Below are 19,185 nucleotides of genomic sequence, written 5' to 3'. Positions count from 1 at the left end.
ATTTTTCCAAGCCAGGGATTAGATCCGAGCTGCAGTTGTGATCTAAGCCACAGCTTCAGCAATGAGGGATCCTTAATCTATTATGCCAGGCCAGGAATCAAACCTGCGTCCCAGTGCTGCCAAGATGCCAACAATCCCATTGTGCCACAGTGGGAACTCCTGGCAGTTCAAATTGAACTTGTTCAAAAATAAAATCCTTCATCCCACCTCCCTCCAGCTTCCCCTTTCCTTTCTTCTGCATCTTGTAGGATGCAACTCCAGTCTTCTAGTTGCTAAGACCATAATAACCTGGTGTTACATCTTACACTCAGTCTACAAATATATTCTGCCAACTTGACTTTGGAATTATATCTCAAATCCAACACTTCTCTGCACTGCTAAAAGGATGGAGCAAGGAACATTTACCTCTTGCCAAGACCATCGCAATGGCATCCCTAGTCTTCTGGTTTCTCCCCTGATCCTCTATTGTGCTCTTATAGAGCAGCCCCAAAGACTCATTCTGAAATGTCCTTAGATCTTGTCACTCCTGCTCTCAAAACTCCCTTGTCCTTCAGAAAAAAATAAATTCTAAACACTTAACTTGGGGAGTTCCTTTTGTGGCTCAGCAGTTAACAAACCCGACTAGCATCCATGAGGATGCAGGTTTGATCCCTGGCTTTGCTCAGTGGGTTAAGGATCCAGTGTCCCTGTGAGTTGTGGTGTAGGTCACAGACATGGCTTGGATCCAGTGTTGCTGTGGCTGTGGTGTAGGCCGGCAGCTTCAGCTCCGATTGGACCCCTAGCCTGGGAACCTCCATATGCCATGGTTGGGGCCCTAAAAAGCAGAAAAGAAGATGAAGAAAACTGTCATTGTGAATATTCTCAAGGACCTTGTGTCAGATTTTCGAGGACCTTACTCTAAAATATCAAGTCACTTGCATGCACAGTAAATTCCAATGTCTCTCTGCTGTTACTGGGACAGGTATAAAATCCTCAACTAATTAGTAACGCCATCCATCAAGTGGCCTCTCTATATGTTGCTGTACCGGTCACTATCTCCTCAAATTTCCCTTCTCATCTCGGAGCTCAAGTGTTTCTCCTACATTCCAAGCCACAGGTGAAGGTCAAGCTAATTTATTTATGAAGAATTTCTTGCATACTGTCCTGTTTTACTTAGCTAGTGAATTTTTAAGGGTATAGACAATATTTATTTCTTCTATTGGTTCTACATTCACAGGAGATCCTTCAGAGCAATTATACAGGAATAAATTAATCAGTCTGAAAGATCAATCACATCACAGTTCACCATTAAACCCACCTACAAAATGTGTTCTCTTGCAGTAAATCATTCATGGGTTTAATTTCATTCATTCATCAGGAAGATGTTTGCTGTTGTGGGAGATGGAACAAAGAAGGAAAAAGGAGATTCAAGGATGCTTCCCTGGCTTCTGCCTGAGCAACTGGGCAAATGCGTGGATGTTTGTGCCATTTCTTGAGGAGAAGATGACTAAGGGAGGGAGAGGCTTGAGGAGGCTTGGGAATTCAGATTCCCAAGTGGTAATGCCATCATCCCATGAAATCGAGTTTCCAGGTCTTCCTTTGGGCCTCTGTGTATCTACAGAGCTCAGAAGACAGGTTCAATTCAGACGGTTTTAAGAAACAGCAGGAAATAGATGCCTTCAAAGAAAATTCATCTGAGGGACACAAAGACTGTTGATGTTAAGGAGCAAGGACAAACACAGGATTGATAAGAAAGCGGGGGAGGAAAAGGATTAAAAACTAAAAAATAGGAGTTCCCGTCGTGGTTCAGTGGTTAACAAATCCGACTATGAACCATGAGGTTGCGAGTTCGATCCCTGGCCTCACTCAGTGGGATAAGGCTCCGGCGTTGCTGTGAGCTGTGGTGTACGTCACAGATGCAGCTCGGATCCTGCATTGCTGTGGTTCTGGTGTAGGCTGGTGGCTACAGCTCCGATTAGACCCCTAGCCTGGGAACCTCCATATGCCACAGGTGTGGCCCTAAAAAGACAAAAGACAAAATAATAATAATAATAATAATAATGTACACAGTCTGAATACAGTGAATCATTTTTGGGTTTGTTTTGGCTGCAGCCCTTGTTATACAAAATTTCCCAGGCCAGGGATTAAACCCATGTCACAGCAGCAACCCAAGCCATACCAGTGACATGTTGGATCCTTAACACACTGAGCCACCAGAGAACTCCCAAATACTGTGAATTTGTCTGCATTTTTTTTTTTTTTGGTAAAATAATTATGTAGCAGCTAGAAAAGAACACTTTTGTTTTGTTTTGTTTTTATGGCCACACCTGTGGTATGTGAACGTTCCGGGCTAGGGTTGAATCAAAGCTGCAGCTTTGACCTATACCACAGCTGCAGCAACACCAGATCCTTTAACCCACTGCACTGGGTCAGGGGTCAAACCAGAACCCACTGCAGTTGGATTCGTAACCAACTTCGCCACAGTGGGAGCTCCAAAGAGCATTTTGTTATAAAGCACCCTAGGGGTATCAGAGAAAACAATTTCAATTGTGTATGAATTCTCCATTACCATAACTCTCCAGCAGAAGAGAGTTGAACTGTGGAGTGTACCCAACTTGTTGTCCCAGTAACGCCAACCAATCTATGCCCATCTGCTCATTACATCAAAGTATCTCCCAGACAGCATTTCTCAGTGGAATTTAAAGCCATGGAATGGGGAGTTCCCATTGTGGCTCAGCAGAAACGAATCTGACTAACACCAATGAGGATGCAGGTTTGATCCCTGGCCTTGCTCAGTGGGCTGAGGATCCAGCATTGCCATGAGTTGTCGTGTAGGTTGCAAACATGGTTTGGAGCTGGCATTGTTGTGGCTGTTGTGTAAGCTGGCAGCTATAACTCTGATTCGACCCCTAGCCTGGGAACCTCCATATCCCAAAGGACCAGCAAAAACAGGAGTACTTGTGTGGCTCAGCGGGTTAAGGGATCTGGCATTGTTACTGCAGTGGCTTGGGTTGCTGCTATGGTACAGGTTTGATCACTGGCTTTGGAATTTCCATATGCTGCAGACATGGCTAGTAAAAAATTTTTTTAAAAAAAGATGAAAAATTGGGGTTACCATGACACAGCAGAAATGAATCCAACTAGTATCCATGAGGATGCAGGTTCGATCCCTGGCCTCGCTCAGTGGGTTAAGGATCTGGCATTGCCATGAGCTGTGGTGTAGGTCGCAGACGCAGCTCGGATCCTGTGTTGCTGTGGCTGTGGCATAGGCCAGCAACTGTAACTCTGATTGGACTCCGAGCCTGGGAATCTCCATATGCTGCAGGTCGGGCCTGAAAAAGCAAAAAAAGAAAAAGAAAAAAAAAGATGAAAAATAGTTGTCAGTGAGGTAGAAGGAAAACCAAAAGAGTGTCATTGGAAATAGACATGTCAGCATTGCTTTCACACTGGATACTATTTGCTACATCTGTCCCACCATGCACAAGCCCCATCCCAGCCTCTTGGGTCATTAATGACTACCTACATATGTCAGCTTTTCCATTAAAAACAGTCCTACACAGGAATACAGTTAGGACTAATTCTATCACTCTGCTAAGTTACATCATACTGCTAAAACTAAGAAACTAAATAGTTCCATGTTCTGTCTGCTTGGGAAAACTAGTGAGGGAGTTCCCTGGTGGTGCAGTGGGTTAAGAATCCGGCCTTGTCACTGCTGTGGCAAGAGTTCAATCCCTGGCCCTGGAACCTACATATACCGCAGGCTCGGCCAAAACAAACAAACCCAAAAACTAGTGAGAAGTGTCACAGGTGTCTATAAATGTTATGTAGCTATTTTTCCATACAATTTTTTTTTCTTTTTTTTTTTTTTCGCTTTTTAGGGCCGCACCTGAGGCATATGGAGGTTCCCAGGCTAGGGGTTGAATTGGAGCTATAGCTGTCCACCAAGCCACATCTGTGACCTACACCACAGCTCACGGCAATGCTGAATCCTTAACCCACTGAGTGAGGCCAGAGATTGAACCCAAATCCTCATGGATGCTCGTTGGGTTCGTTCACTGCTGAGCCACAACAGGAACTTCCATGGTGTAGCTATTATTATTCCAGATTGGTAAATCTATGGACAAAGATGTGAGAGCTGCCATTTCTGTTATCGTGTCAGAGAACTTCCAGAACATTCATTCTATAAGCAATGGGTAAACAGACCTTTTCCCTGTGGAAAATTCCACTGGGGTTGTGGCTTATACACAGTGTACCACCCTTTCCCAAAACTATGATTTGATTCTTCGTAAAAGTGGCTACTTTAAAGTGATGAAATATTTGTACCAAACAGTCAAGATTGAATTACTCTGACAACTGAACTTTCCAAACAAAAGCAAGCAATACATAGTGTTCTTAATTTTTTAACCACGTTCCATAATGATTATCTACGTTCCATATATGAAAACAGTCAGATGGAGCTAAATGTGGTGAGGGTGGAGACGAGAAAGGCTAGAAACTGACCTTCTGTCCACGCTCTGAATTACGCTTCTGCTGCAGTTCAACAAGCTCTTGGCCTGAGGAAGAAGCAACAGCAGGGAGGGAATGTGTTTGGGAGGGTGTATTTTAGCATAGAAAGATTGCAAACTCTGAGACATCAAAGTTGAAATCCTGGCTTGACCAATTACTCAGTCTGTGAACTCAGGCAAGCTAAGGGAGCATTTCCTCGTAAGTAAAATGAAGACTCGTTTATTCAGTTAACCAAGGCGGGTGAGGGTTTACTGAGAACAGGAAAGTCTTGGATGAAGTCACTTCTTCTTAGGGAAACTGGAGGGTGTCGGGTCCCCCCACCAAGGCACAGTGGCAGACAGGCACAGGACAGGCACATTTCAAATCTCCCAGGGAGTGGGTACAGAAATGTCTTCTCACCTAAGTGATTTACATAATTTTTTTTTGGTCTTTTTTTGTCTTTTCTAGGGCCACTCCCACGGCATATGGAGGTTCCCAGGCTAGGGGTCAAATCAGAGTTGTAGCCACCGGCGAGCCACAGCAAGCGGGATCTGAGCTTTCTCTGTGACCTACAGCACAGCTCACGGCAACACCGGATCCTTAACCCACTGAGTGAGGCCAGGGTCGAACCCAAAACCTCATGGTTCCTAGTCGGATTCGTTAACCACTGAGCCACGACGGGAACTCCCCCCATAAATTTTTTTATAATCTTTTACTTCAGGTTTTTAATATTGGAAAGAGTATCACATATTAGCTTAGAGAATGGACTTTTGAGTCCTTGTGCTTTAGCTTCAAGGGCTAATACTGGTGCATTGAAGTTAAGTGGTTGCTACTACACATCAACCGCAAATTCTCAATGGCTTAACACAATGCAGGCACCATGTCCTGGGCTGGGCCCTGGGGACACGTTAGTGAACAAGACACTAACTACTCTCCAGTGAATAATAACACCCATCTCATAGGGCTCAGTAGAAAAAACAAAAACAAGATAAATAACAACTATAGAGCATAGGGAATTATACTCAATATCCTGTAATAAACCATAATGGAAAAGAATATGAAAAAGAATGTGTATATATATATATATATATAACTGAATTCCTTTGCTGAGCAGCAGAGACTAAGACAACACTGTAAATCAATTATACTTCAATAAAATTATTTTAAGAATAAAAATAATGGTAACAATTATTACCAGTTATTGAGTGCATCCCCTGTGCCAATTTGAAGCGTTTTATGGAAATAATTCATTTAACCTCACAATAATCTTATGAAATTGTTACTCTGATTTTCCTCCTTTAGCAGACAAGGAAACTGGGGTAGAGAGTGGCTAAATTGCTTTCACAAGATCAGCAGCTAGGAGTTCCTGTCATGGCACAGTGGAAACAAATCCGACTAGGAAGCATGAGGTTCCCTGGCTTCATTCAGTGGGTTAAGGATCTGGCATTACCGTGAGCTGTGGTGTAGGTTGCAGACACAGCTCGGATCTGGCATTGCTGTGGCTGCAGTATAAGCTGGCAGATGTAGCTCTGATTTGACCCTAGCCTGGGAACCCCTATATGCTGCATGTGCAGCCCTAAACACACACACACACACACACACACACACACAGCAACAGCTAAAAAGCAGGAGGTTTGGGATTTGAACCCAAACAATCTGTGTCCAGAATCTATCCTTTTTTTCCTTTGGCTGTGGCTATAGCAGCTTGATGTGGAATCTCAGTTCCCAGACCAGGGATCGAACCTGGGATGCAGTGGTGAAAGCACTGAATCCTAATCACTAGACCACCGGGGAACTCCCTGGAGTCTATTCTCCTAATTAGGCTCTGGGCCAGCTCCACAGGCAGGGGGCTATGCAGTCACACAGCACCCTATGCTTAGAAGGATCTGCACTTAGTTTACTGCTCCATTGTTACCATCTTAAGTTTTTAAATAATTTTTGAATGAGGGATCCTGCACTTCCATTTTGCACGGGGCTCTGCAAATTGTGTATCTGGTTCCTTGCTATGCCATACTGTCCCAGCCAAAGAAAAACCAGGCATTGAAAAGGTTTTAATTCCTATCTGACTCAGCAGAAACAAGCCCAACTAGTATCCATGAGGACACGGGTTCGATCCCTGGCCTTGGTCAGTGGGTTAAGGATGAGCTGTGGTATAGGTCGTAGATGTGGCTCAGATCCCACATTGCTGTGGATGTAGTGTAGGCCAGCAGCTATAGCGCCCATTCGATCCCTAGCCTGGGAACTTCCATGTGCTGCTGGTGTGGCCCTTAAAAGACAAAAAGAAAAATGAAAAAAAAAAAAAAAAAAAGGTAGTCACAGAGTTCCTGCTGTAGCATAACAGGATGGGTGGTGTCTTGGGAGCACTGGGATGCAGGTTAGATCCCCAGTTTGCACACAGGTTAAGGATCCGGTGTTGCCACAGCTGCAGCTTAGGTCCCTACTGTGGCTCAGATCTGATCCCTGGCCCCGGAAATCCATGTGCTTCAGGGCAGCCAAAAAAAAAAAACAAAATAGGTAGTCACCAACTCTGAAAATCCTTGTGAGTTATTTTATTTATTTAGCCAAAGACTTTGTAATCCGCATTGTGCCATGAACAAAAGAGACTTGCCTGTGTATAGGCCCCCAGCCAAAATGATATGCTTTACCACTTACCAGAATCTCTAGTTTTATTTTCCTTACAACCTTATATTAGAGAGAGCTTATTTAGTCTCGGTTTATAGATGAGGGCTTTGCAGCTTAAGTGGTAGGCCAAGATCACATCACTGTTTAGAGCAAAAGCAGGAGTAAATTGTAGAAGGTCTGACTCCTGGCTGGTGACTGTTCCTCCACTCTGTACGGCTTCCAACTCTTGAAATGTTAGAGTTCATGCAAAGAATGCTAATGAACTAGAAAATGGTGTAGAAAACGGATTCGTTGGAAAGAACAGGTTACAGTAATCCTCATGGTCAATATTTGGGTTTTGCTTTTAACTGGGTCAAAGCCAGAGAAGTTGTTAATGGTTTGAGGTATCTGCAAAGGGAAGACCTGTTATCTACAGTTTATTGAGTAGAACGAATGGAATGGGCTTTTTCTCTTTTTTTGGTCATGCCCTAGGCATGCGGAAGTTCCCTAGCCAGGGATTGAACTTGCGCTGCCACAGCAGTGACAATGCCAGATCCTTAACCCACTGAGCCACCAGGGAACTCTGGGCTTATTTTCCTAACGATTTTTTTAAGGGTCGCACCCATGGCTTATGGAGGTTCCCAGGCTAGGGGTCGAATCTGAGCTTTAGCCACCAGCCTACACCAGAGCCACTGCAACGTGGGATCCAAGCCTCTTTTGCGACTTACACCACAGCTCACAGCAAAGCCAGATCCTTAAGCCACTGATTGAGGCCAGGGATTGAACCTGAATCCTCATGGATGTTAGTCAGGTTTGCTAATCACTGAGCCAAGACAGGAACTCCTAATGATATAGCCCTTGTTATGGCATCTGAAAGGACAGGTTTGTAGAGAGCAGTTCATAAGGGTGGCTCAAGAAATGTGATTAGACTAGAATTGACAACCAATTATTCCTTTTTTTTTTTTTCTTTTCAGGGCTGCACCGAAAGTTCCCAGGCTAGGGATCGAATTGGAGCTGCAGCTGCCAGCCTACACCACAGTCAAGCAATATAGATCCGAGCCGTGAATGCAACCTATACTGTAGCTCATAGCAATGCCAGATCCTTAAGCCACTGAGCAAGGCCAGGGATCCAAACTCCATCTTCATCGATATTAGTTGGGTTCATTACTGCTGAACCAAGACATGAACTCCCCAACCAATTATTTCTGAGTGGCCTTTTGCAGGGGTTGAGGGACAAGGGGTAGGAGCTTAGTTTCTTGGAGCTTCTCCTTCTATGAGTTTTTGCCCAAAATGTCCAGGAAAAATGGTGTGAAACTCGAGTCTAGGAGTCAGGCTTGAGCTGCAGGATCACATGTGAGCAGTTTCTAAGGAGCCACAGCTCTGTCTCAGCTGTGGAGGATGACAGGGAACAGAAACATGCATACTTTCAGACTTCCGGGGAGCAGCAAGTAAGTGACGTGAAACCTGCCACTGCAGAATCTTATTGTCTAAGTGAATCAGATCACTCCTCTTCCTCCCAAACTTTACTTGGGGGTTTTATTGCAGAAACAGTATAGGGTTGTAGCTAACACCTTCAGACTGCCAGGGAAAGGGCAAGTACGTGAAACATCAAATCTGCTGCCACAGAATCTTATTGTCTAAGTGAATCAGATCACTCCTCTCCTCCCAAACTTTACTTGGGGGTTTTATTGCAGAAACAGTATAGGGTTGTAGCTAACACCTTCAGACTGCCAGGGAAAGGGCAAGTAGGTGAAACATCAAATCTGCCGCCACAGAATCTTATTGCCTAAGTGAATCAGGTCATCTTCCCTTTCCTCTCAAACTTTATTGAGTTTTTATTGTCAGAAATAAAGTTTTTATTGTCTTTGACCTACACCAGAGCTCACGGCAATGCTGGATCCTTAACCCACAGCCACAGCAACATGGGATCCAAGCTTCATCTGAGACCACAGCTCACGGCAAGGCCGGATTTTTAACCCACTGAGCAAGGCCGGGGATCAAACCAGCAACCTCATGGCTCCTAGTCAGAATCATTTCCACTGAGCCACGACGGGAACTCCTATTCAGTCACTTGTGTTGGAACATGATGGAAGATAATGTGAGAAAAAGAGTATATATATATATATAAATACACACACACACACACACACACATATATGATGGGGTCACTTTGCTGTACAGTAGAAATTAACAGAACACTGTAAACCAACTAGAATGGAGAAAATAAAAATTATAAAATAAAAAAGGTTAAAAAGAAAAAAATGAAATTATTCAAAGTAATGGAATTAATAAAAGATTAGGATTTTGAATGCAGAACTTCTAAAAAAACCCAAAAAACCTATATACAGAACAAGATAACCACAGAGGAATGTTTTTAAACAAAGAATATGTGAGTTTCTGTCATGGTGTAGTGGAAGCAAATCCGACTAGGAACCATGAGGTTGTGGGTTTGATCCCTAGCCTTGTTCAGTGGGTTAAGGATCCATGAGCTGTGGTGTAGTTCGAAGACGCAGCTCAGACCTGGCGTTGCTGTGGCTGTGGTGTAGGCTGGCAGCTACAGCTCCGATTTGACCCCTAGCCTGGGAACTTCCATATGCCTTGGGTATGGCCCTAAAAAGACAAAAGACCAAAAAAAAAAAAGAATATCCTGTATTATGACAAAGTAGAAATAATGCATTTTTAAATGGGGGGAATAAGGAAGAGGGAAGAAAAGGAAAATAGAAAAAGCTAATTGTTAGGTAGGTCTTAGGCAGGGATTAAGAGATACCTGACAAATGAAAATCATTGATAAACTGGATAATAAAAGGTTGATTAACAGAACAAGAGCTCAAGAACAATTTAAAAAGGGAGTTCCCTGGTAGCACAGTAGGTTAAGGATCTGGTCCTGACACTGCTGCTGCTTGGGTTGTTGCTGTGTCAAGGGTCCAATCCTTGGCCAGGGAACTTCCACATGCTGTGAGCTTGACCAAAAAAAAAAAAAGAACATTAAAAAGGTATAAGTACAAAGTACCCACTAAAATGAAAGTATAAACCTTCCTATAAAATTATAAATAAAATAGCAAAGAATGACCTCTTATAGAGAAACATAGGAAATAGAACAAAATATAATAAAATGTTATGATAGAATTAATACCAAACATGTCAGTTGTAACAGTATATCTGAATATTCTAATTTACTTATTAAAACAAAAAGATTTTTTGGAATTCCCTCGTGGCCTAGAGGCTAAAGATTCAGCATTGCCACTGCTATAGCTTGAGTTTGATATCCACACAAGAACTTCCCCATTAAAAAAAAGCGATTTTCAATTTGTCTCACAAAACTAAATGCAATTATACGCTATGTATAAGAGACACACCTAGGAGTTCCCGTCGTGGCGCAGTGGTTAACGAATCTGACTAGGAACCATGAGGTTGCAAGTTTGATCCCCGCCCTTGCTTAGTGGGTTAAGGATCTGGCCGGCGTTGCCGTGAGCTGTGGTGTAGGGGTGTAGGTCGCAGGCGCGGCTCAGATCCCAAGTTGCTGTGGCTCCAGCATAGGCTGGTGGTTACAGCTCCAATTGGATCCCCAGCCTGGGAAGCTCCATGTGCCACGGGAGCGGCCCTAGAAAAGGCAAAAAGACAAAAAAAAAAAAAAAAAAAAAAAAAAAAAAAAGATACACACCTAAAACAGTGTAAAACAAAAGAAAGCACAAGGATGAAAATATTGAACATAAAAGCAGAAAAATTAATGAAGTAGAGAATAGGAAAACCGTAGCAAACCACTCAATACATTTTTTACAAAGACATCAAACACTTTAATTTTTTCTGTTTCTAGTTTTTCAACTACAGTGTACTAAATAAACATTAGTGTCACTTTTTTCATTTTGAGTTTTTAATGACAAGTTTTCATGGCCATGGAACAGTTATAACATTTCCTGTTCATTTGTTTTCTTGCCCTCTGCCACCCCTATCTTGTCATAATAGTGGAAACAGCCTGAGGACAGAGCTAGACAATCAAACAGGGCCCATGTCTTTATTATGCTGTGTCTGGAGCCCGTCCTACATTTAGACTTCTTGTACTGTGAAATAACACCTTTCCTTCCTTTTCGGGAGAGTTCGAAGTTTCTGTTACTTGCAGCCAAGAGCATACAGCATACAGTCAGCATGAAAGATGTTACTTGTGGAGTTCCCACTGTGGGGCAGTGGGTTAAGGATCTGGTATTGTCTCTGCAGTGTCACAGGTTTGATCCCTGGCCTGGCACAGGGGGTTAAGGATCCAGCCTTGTTCCAGCTGTGGCATACATTGCTGCTGCAACTCACATTCAATCTCTGGCCCAGGAACTTCCATATGATACAGGAGCAGATGAAAAACAAATAAACAAACGGAGAGAGAGAGAGATATTAGTTGTGTGGCCCACCAATTTATTTTATTTTTTGCTTTTTAGGGCTGTACCCGCAGCATATTGAAGTTCCCAGGCCAAGGGTGGAACTGAAGCTGTAGCCCCTGGCCACAGCCATAGCCACACCAGATCTGAGCCTTGTCTTTGACCTACACCACAGCTCATGGCAATGCCAGATCCTTTATCCACTGAGCAAGGCCAGGGGTTGAACCTGCATCCTCATGGATACTAGTCAGATTCGTTTCCTCTGAACTATGACAGGAACTTCACATCAATTTATTTGAGACAGAGCTGGATGTGCCCTCCTGACCTCTCACTTTCTGATGCTCACCATCCCCCTTCTGATTCCTGGCTAGGGGTCCAGTCGGAGCTACAGCTGCTAGCCTATGCCACAACCAGAGCAACGCCAGATCCAAGCTACGTCTGCAAACTACACCACAGTTCACATCAATGCCAGATCCTTAACCCCCTGAGCAAGGTCAGGGATCAAAACCCACCACCTCAAGGTTCCTAGTTGAATTCCTTTCCGCTGCGCCACTCCAAGAACTCCCTATTAATACTATTGATTTCAGAGCAGTTTGGAGTTTATTAACTCAGCAATAATTAGCTTTCTCCTTCTGCTTGAGAGCTAAAAGGTAGTCCATGGTTAAGACAACTTCATAGATTTAACCCAATGCATGTGTTTATAGTTTAGATTTCACTCTCCGCTGTGACAGGACATATGCGCCTATCAATGACAGGATCACATTCTGGGAGTAAACAGAACTTCGTGTTTGACTACTTGGTTCCAACTAAGGCCTTTAACCAGTCCACTTAAATCTTAAATCTCCGCAATTTTTGTTTTGTTTTGGTTTGGTTTGGTTTGATTTTGGATTTTTTTGGCCACACCCACAGCATATGGAAGCTCCTGGGCTAGGGATCAAATCCAAGCAGCAGCTGCAACCCATGCCACAGCTATGGTAACACAGTATTCTTAATCTACTGTGCCAGGCTGGGGATTGAACATGGGCCTCAGCAGCAACCCAAGATACAACTCCATTTTGACTAAATAAAATTTTCACTGTAGGGAGTTCCAGTTGTGACTCAGTGGTAACAAATCCAACTAGTATCCATGAGGATTCGGGTTCAATCCCTGGCCTCGCTTAGTGGATTAAGGATTGGTGTTGCCTTGAGCTGTGGTATAGGTCGAAGATGTGGCTTGGATCTGGTGTTGCTGTGACTGTGGCCTGGACCGGTAGGTAAAGCTCCAATTCTACCCCTAGCCTGGGAACTTCCATATGTTGTGGGTGCCGCCTGGGAAAGAAAAAAAGAGAAAAATTAAAAGAAAATGAAAATTTCACTGTAGATGAGTTTCATGTGGAACTTTTTCAGTTCTGCAAGAACAGTAAGTAGAGGGAGTTCTCGTTGTGGCTCAGTGGTTAATGAATCTGACAAGGAACCATGAGGTTGCGGGTTCGATCCCTGCCCTTGCTCAGTGGGTTAGGGATCTGGCATTGCTGTGAGCTGTGGTGTAGGCCGGTGGCTACAGCTCCAATTCGACTCCTAGCCTGGGAACCTCCGTATGCCATGGGAAGAGGTCCTAGAAAAGGCAAAAAGACCAAAAAAAACCAGTAGTCTCCCAACACAAATACAATGTCACCATGGACTGCTTTCCAACCACAGAATAGATGCTACTAGCATTCCAACTGCAGATTCCAACATGAGCAAATTGTGACATTCCTTGGATTTAGCTGTCCCTTTTGTCAACTTGACTTATACAGAGAAGTTGAATCACCATAAAATACAGGATATTTTTGCACAAGGCTGTCCCGATCTAAAGTCATCATAAGACATGAGAGAGGCCTGGAACAGTAATTGGGTGTTGACTGAAGATGTGAGGGGAGAACTTCACAGCAAGAATTAAAAACAACCCATAGCCCATGGATGTCTACAAAAAGAAAGGTGTTACTGATGAATTACTGAATCCAAAAAGTTTCATTTTCTCCAGAGTTCTATTAAATTAAATACAGGCAATATTTTAAAAGTTATTATTATTTACTATTTTTGGCTTCACCCATGGCATGCATCATTTCCCAGATGAAGGATTGAACCTGTGCCCCAGTGCATCTTGAGCCACAGCAGCAACAATACTGCATCCTTAACCTGCTACATCACAAAGAAACTCCAATCATTTCTCTTAACTATTGATCATTTTCTTTTCTTTCTTTTTTTTTCCAGTCTTTCTGTCTTTTCTAGTGCCGCACCCTCAGCAAGTGGAGGTTCCCAGGCTAGGAGTCTAAAAGGAGCTGTAGCCACTGGCCTACACCACAGCCACAGCCATGCGGGATCCGAGCCGTGTCTGTGACCTACACCACAGCTCACAGCAACGCCAGATCCTTGACCCACTGAGTGAGGCCAGGGATCCAACCCACAACCTCATGGTTCCTGTCCACTGCGCCATGACAAGAACTCCCCTTGATCATTTTCTTATTTGTTTATACGAATTCTTTTTATAGTAAAGTAATAACCCTTTGTCATGCTTTTCCCCCTTTGTCATATTTTAAAAATAACTTAAAACTTTTCATTTGTTTTGTGATTTGTGCTTTTATTTTGTCAAAGGGAAATGTTTTAGTATTATCAAATGTATTAATTTTAATGCATCATCCCATCTTTTCCTCAACAATTTGAAATGTCATAAGCAATATTTCATTGGTTATTATTGGAAGCAAGTCTTTTTTTTTTTTTTTTTTTGCTTTTTTTAGGGCCGATTCCTCAGCATATGGATGTTTCCAGGCTAGGGCTCCAATCCGAGTTACAGCTGCTGGCCTACACTACAGCCACAGCAACGTCAGATCTGAGTCGAGTCTTTGACCTACGCCTCAGCTCACGGCAACACCGGATCCCAGACCCACTAAGCAAGGATACTAGCTGGATTCGTTTCCGCTGCACCACAACAGCGCAACTTCTAGAAGCAAATCTTTTTGACATTTTAAAACCTTTGAAATCAGAATATATCTTAAAATTGATAACATTATAGGAAATCCCACCTTGGCATAGCTGGTTATGGACCATATGTTTTCTCTATGAGGATGCAGTTTTGATCCCTGGAGTTGTTCAGTGGGTTAAGGATCTGGCATTGCTGCAAGTTATAGCATAGGTTGCAGATGCAGCTCAGATCCAATGTGGCTGTGGTGTAGGCCAGCAAATGCAGCTCTGATTCAGCCCCTAGACTAGGAATCTCTATATGTTGCAGGTGTAGCTGTAAAAAGAAAAAAAAATTGATAACATTATAGGAGTTCCCACTGTGGTACAGTGGGTTAAGGATGTGACTGCAGTGGCTCTGGATTCAATCTCTGGCCCAGGGAACTTTTATGCTGCGGGTGTGGCTGTAAAAAGAAAAACTAAATAAATAATAACATTATATTACTGCTTTTTGATCAGCTGAAGGAGTTGTCATTGCTTATACATGCACAATTTTTTTCAGAGCTGTTAATATTTTCATCATTTAAACTGACTCATTCTATAACGGAAGTAAAGTCAGTGGAACTTCATTCAGCCTAGACAAGTTGATATATTACAGAACCACCACAGATCATGTCCTTTTTACATACTAATAGAGTGAGCTGAATTTTAGAATTCTCAACTTTGCACCATTTTTATGTTCTTAGAATGTACTCTACCTGATATTTATGAATTATTTGATGAATGTATTACTGTACTCCATTGAAAATAATTTTGTTTACAATTTTTGCAGTGATGTTTCTTAGTGAGATGGCTAGAAATGGAGTATTTGGTTCCATCTTTATCAAATTTTTTTTTTTTTTGCTTTTGCTTTTTAGAGCTGTACCCATGGCCTATGGAAGTTCCCAGGCTAGAGTCTGAATTAGAGCTACAATGGTTGGCCTACACCACAGCCACAGCAATGAGGGATTCCAGGTGTATCTGCAGCCTACAGCACAACTCATGGTAACACTGGATCCTTAACTCAATGAGCAAGGCCAGGGATCTACCCATGTCCTCATGGATACTAGTCAGATTAGTTTCCACCGAGCCATGACAGGAACTCCCTCAAATTTTGATATAATAGTATTATATCGATTTCATTTTATTTATTTATTTGTTTGTTTATTTATTTATTTTTTTTGTCTTCTTGCCATTTCTTGGGCCCCTCCCACGGCACATGGAGTTTCCCAGGCTAGGGGTCGAATCAGACCTATAGCTGCTGGCCTACGCCAGAGCCACAGCAATGCAGGATCTGAGCCACGTCTGCAACCTACACCACAGCTCATGGCAACACCGGGTCCTTAACCTGCTGAGCAAGGGCAGGGACCAAACCCGCAACCTCATGGTTCTTAGTTGGATTCATTAACCACTGAGCCACAATGGGAACTCCTATTTTATTTTTTTTTTATGACCCACACCTCTGGCATATAGAAGTTCCCAGGTGAGGGGTCTAATTGGAGCTGCAGCTGCCAGCCTACACCATAGCCACAGCAACTGGGGATCTGAGCTACATCTGTGACCTATGCCGCAACTTGTGGCAACCCTGGATCCTTAAGCCACTGAGCAAGGCCAGGGATCAAACCCACATTCTCATGGACACTCTATTAGGTTCTTAACCTGCTGAGCCCCAATGGGAACTCCTAATTTTATTAAAATATTGAAAATATTATTGGAGTTCCCGTCATGGTGCAGTGGAAATGATTCAGACTAGGAACCATGAGGTTGTGGGTTTGATACCTGCCCTCGCTCAGTGGGTTAAGAATCTGACATTGCCATTAGCTGTGGTGTAGGTTGCAGACGCGGCTCGGAGCCTGTGTGGCTGTGGCTGTGGCTGTGGTGTAGGCCGGCAGCTGTAGCTTGGATTGTACCCCTACCTGGGAACCTCCATATGCCACGAATGCGGCCCTAAAAAGCAAAAAAAGAAAAGAAAAGTAAAGAAAAGAAAAGAAAGTATTCTTTTTTATGAAAAACTTTTAAAAACAGGTCTAGGGAGTTCTCTTCGTGGCTCAACGGTTAATGAACCTGACTAGGATCCATGAGGACCCGGGTTAGATCCCTGGCTTCACTCAGTGGGTTAAGGATCCGGCGTTGCCGTAAGCTGTGCTGTAGGTCGCAGACGTGGCTCGGATCTGGCGTTGCTGTGGCTCTGGTGTAGGCCGGCAGCTACAGCTCCGATTTGACCCCTAGCCTGGGAACCTCCAACCGTGGGAGCAGTCCTAGAAAAGGCAAAAAGACCAAAATAAATAAATAAATAATAAAATTTTAAAAATTAAAAAATGAAGTCCCTAATCATACAAAACAACAACAAACATCATTTTATTGCATTCCCAAACAAATGAATGTGATAAATCAGGACTACATAGCTATATAATATTTCATTTTATATGCAGTTGATATTTCTGTCATTCCAAAGATCTGGGGCAATTCAAACTCTGAAAAAAAGAAGTGAAATTTCCCATTGACTCTCCAATTTCTGATTTTCAGAGTTATGTGGCAGATATGAGCCATATTTATTCATATGCAATAATCCAGTATGCATACACGTCACATAAATTTTCTGTATATTGAGATATGCGTGTTTGAAAGAGAAAACGCCTTTTACCTCATCCTGGAAATCAGCACACAATATGAATAAATAAATGCTTACTAAGTGAATGTCGTGACTTTACTGGCTCATTGAAACTATCACTTAAGTATCTCTTATGCATCAGACACTTTCCACACATTGTCTCACTTCATTAGGCTGACGAGGAAACGGAGACCCAGAGAGATGAAGTTACCTGCCTGGAGCTTTAACACAGTGGCAGAGCCAGGGTTCAAATTGATGTCTATCTACTTCCCCAAACTATGTTATTTTGCTCCAAAGTGCTGCTTCTGAAACAAGCCCTACAGCAATCCAAGAACACACTTTGGCTGCCAGGCTGCCAGAGATCATCTCAAATACACGTAACTGAGCATTGAATTTCTGCGGCTGTGTGTGAACCATCGAGGGCCACAGATGTTCTTGTTTTATCATCACTGAGAACCAAGATAATTCATTACAAAAACCAAGTGTGTGAAGCTATATTTACGGGAGACTTGAAAGTAACAGGCATGTGGAAGAAACTCCTCCTTCCATAGGCTTCTGTAGGCGCCTTCAAAAGAGTGCTGTTAAAAATTAAAGGCCTGGTCCTAAAAAAAAAATTAATTACAAAAATAAAAATTAAACACACATCTTTCATGTCTCTCTCATGCCAGATGAGAGTATTTCTACTGTCTTTCCCAGAGTTCTGAACAGTCACACCAAAACCAGAGGCAGATTAGAAATTAAGATGGATCGCTCTCCAGGTAACCTTAATCCGCCCATCATCTGGTTCTGAATCAAAGTGACAGTATGACACAGGCTGCGTACATGTCAACGTGCAGCGAGGCAGGTACGACTCAGATCGCTGAGGTAGTAGGCGGAAACTTTAGACATTGAACCTGTGACAGATTCACAGGAAAGTTGCAGGGGAAGTTTCTGCTTGGCTCATGTCATAATAGATTCACTTGTTTTGCCCAAACAAGTTGATTTATTTAGGGATTTACTCATTTACGTGCCAAACACGTTGATCAAACCTGACCTGAGCCAAGCAGAAGTAGGCCATGCAGTTTACCAGTAACAGAGACAAAAATAAAACTTGTTTGAAGTCAGGTAGCTTGACTAATTACATAAAGAATTTGTTCTTCACTTGCACACACCCTTCATCAGAATTTTTAGTTACTTGGACTTAAAATTAAGAAAAGAAGGGCAGACTCTTTCTATTACAGCTGGTTTAATCAGTTCATTTGAAAACGTTGCACGAAAAGCGTTAGATATAGATCTAAATCAAGTCAGCATGTATTTATCAAGAGGCCATTACGTGCAAGACACTGTGAAGGAAAAGAAGGGAGGGTGGAGGAGGGAGAGGAGGAGGGGGAGGGGGGGAAAGAGAGGAGAGAAGGGGGGAAGGGGGGAAGGAGGGAGAAGAAAGAGGAGTCAGGGGAGGAGGGGGGAGGAGGGGGAGGGGGGAGGGGAGGAGGAGGAGGAAGGAGGAGGGAAGAGGAAGGAAAAGAGGGGGAGGAGGAGGGGAGAGGAGGAAGAGGGAGGAGGAGGGGGAAGGGGGAGGAGGGGGAGGGGGAGGGGGGAGGAGGGAAGGGGAAGAAGGAGGGAGGATGGAGGAGACAAAAGGAGAAGAAGGAGAAAGGGACAGCAAAAAAGAAAGAGAAGAAAAAAATAGAATCTCCTCTGGGGTGGGGGTAGGGAATGTGGTCTTCTTGCCGTGAATTCCTGTTTGAAATAGCTCAGGTCAGTGGTGCCCTTAAGGGTGTGTCCAGTGAGGCTGAATTTCCAAATGATTGCAACTTTCAAAGTACCTTTTTTTGGCCACACCCATGGCATGCACGCCAGGGATGGAACCCCTGCCACAGCAGTGGCAATGCTGGCTGCTTAACCTGCTGAGACACAGAGAACTGTTCAAAGAACCTTTCATTCAAGAATCTCGTAGTGTTTGACAATCAAGTTTCTCTTTGAAACCAAAGAGAAAAACACCTAGAAATTTTCTGTGAAGAGGAGACTCCTGGCTCACGATAAGAAGGCAACCAGGGAGTTCCCGTCATGGTGCAGTGGTTAACGAATCTGACTAGGAACCATGAGGTTGCAGGTTTGGTCCCCGCCCTTGCTCAGTGGGTTGATGATCCGGCGTTGCCATGAGCTGTGGTGTAGGTTGCAGACATGGCTCGGATCCCGCGTTGCTGTGGC

Source organism: Sus scrofa, chromosome 14, assembly GCF_054392235.1.
Source record: "Sus scrofa isolate SSC_HxYL_T2T_F1_AM1 chromosome 14, Sscrofa_HxYL_maternal_Yorkshire_Landrace_v2.0, whole genome shotgun sequence".
In the NCBI taxonomy this organism is placed as follows: domain Eukaryota; kingdom Metazoa; phylum Chordata; class Mammalia; order Artiodactyla; family Suidae; genus Sus; species Sus scrofa.
This window is presented reverse-complemented; position numbering follows the sequence as displayed.